Consider the following 2,189-nt stretch of genomic DNA (forward strand, 5'->3'; position numbering starts at 1 on the left):
AGCCAGAATGTTTTTTAGAGGCCAGGATGGCCAGCCTTTGTCTCTCATACTTTGGACATGTTGTCAAGAAGGACCAATCACTGGAGAAGGACATCATACTTGGTAAGTGGAGGGTCAGTGATAGAGAGGAAGACCCCTAATGAGAAGAACTGACACCATGGCAGCAAAAATGAGCTCAAACGTTACAATAATTGTGAGGATGGCCCAGTTCTGAGCCATGTTTTGTTCTGTTGTGCATAGCATTGCTATGTGTTGGAAGTGACTAGACGTCACCTAACAACAATAATAGTGTCACACCTGGGTCTGAAATGAATAATTTTACACAGTCCTATTAATGAGTCAGTATGTGCCTTAGAAGTGAGGATGGCGCAACTTTGTCTCTCATACTTCTCATATTATCAGGAGAAGGACAACATGCTTTGAAAAGTGGAGGGTCAGTGAAATAAAGGAAGCCCTAGAAAGGATGGATTGACAGTGGGAGCAACAATAGGCTCAAACATAACAATTGTGCCGATGACACAGGTCTGGGCAGTGCTTCATTCTGTTGTGCCTAGGGTCACTATCTAACAACAACAACAAAAGTGAAGCATAGTAATTACAGAATCCAATTCTGTTCACAGACAGTTCTTAGCAGCTGACATTCCAAGGTAAAGAGGCAACTGTGTCCACAGTACAGAAGAGAACTAAGAAGACTACATTTGTGCCATTGATAACTTTGAGGTTCAAATAAAGATCTCTTACATTCAAGTGGTCTATATCTCATCAGTGAGCAGCTTATTTACATATTTGTATGGGGTCAATGTCTACTGGCTGAATCCATATGATCTCAGTGTATAACCGTTTAATAGAATCGATGGGAGAATGTAGAAATCATCTGGCCCACCCCCCTTCATTTTATGGGGCAGACAATAAACTGACAATATTTAAATGACTTACTTAAGTTACACAGCTCATAAAAGGTAAGGTTGAGGCCCAGGCCTAAATTTTCTATTTAAATTCACTGCCCCTTCTATGATGTCATGTGGTCAGCTATCAATAAACTTTCATCATTGTCTTTGTTTTCTTTTTCTGGGAACCATATTGATCACTGTGTTTTGCATTAGTTGCAAGAAGGGTACAAATAAAAATTAACTTTTAGAAATGTGTAAAGTTAAAAATGAAAGTTTCTGTTATTTTTAGTTTTTATAAGAAAAACGAGGGAAAATGAATTATTTGAAAATGTTAAAGTATAAGATTGAGGGCATAATTCAATCAGACTGATTTCACTTTTGGGAGAGAAATATCATAGGAGTGTATTGAAAATATGAGTTGCTTTACTAAAGGATATCAAAATATCCTTCTGTAAAATTAAGTTCCACCAAATTAGGAAAGGGAGTTTTAAAAATAGAATTGCTTCTCTGAACACAAATCCGTAAGAGGATGGGCTGCTGCCCAGGCATTGTTGTAAGTACTGTTCAGGCATTGATTCATTCATCCTACAACCACCTGATGAGGCTGTTGCTATGACCACTGCTCCAGTGGGGAAATAGGTCCAGCGCTACCACAGCTGTTAAGAAACAGAGCTTGAACCAGGCAGTCTGGATCCCATGCTTCTCCCCAGTGCTGTCACTCAGTAATACCTTATTATTGGTTCCACACTGATAGCTGATTAACTGACTGCTTTGGGGAGTCAATTCTTTTTCTTTTTTTTGTAACTTTGCCATGCCTTTTCTTCTTTCCACTTATGGATGGAAGCTGGAAATGGCATTGTACAAATGCCACTGACAATATGGCTCCAGTGAGTTCCATCAATGGGAGGTGCTCATGAGCCCATATGCAAAAGGCTGTCAGTCTGTCAGGCAGAGCCTTGGGAAAGAGGTAGTGCTGGCTCCTACAAAGACGACCAGCTTCCTCCATCCCACACTCCCCAATCCTTCCTGTTTACTCTATTCAACCTCACTCTGCTTGGGAAATTTCTAGTCCATGTTTTCCCCCTGAGAATATGAATGAACTCTGAAATCTTACCCAAATATTCTACACATGTTCTTTTTTTTTTTTTTTCCAATTTACCTTTAGATTGTTAATATACTTTTTAAATTAAGATGTTCATTAAATCAATTCAGTTCTTGGCACACTGACAAGATGGGGGTAGAGGAGTATCCTTACCCCAACTCCTTGTTTTACATGGCAAAATAGGTACAATAATATAG

General features: G+C 39.3%; 1 pseudogene; it reads right to left on the minus strand.

Moving 5' to 3' along the window:
- LOC102840875 overlaps window positions 1–2,189 on the minus strand; it is a 70,858-nt pseudogene that overhangs the window by 68,048 nt on the left and 621 nt on the right.

Source organism: Chrysochloris asiatica, unplaced genomic scaffold (assembly GCF_000296735.1).
Source record: "Chrysochloris asiatica unplaced genomic scaffold, ChrAsi1.0 scaffold00142, whole genome shotgun sequence".
NCBI lineage: Eukaryota > Metazoa > Chordata > Mammalia > Afrosoricida > Chrysochloridae > Chrysochloris > Chrysochloris asiatica.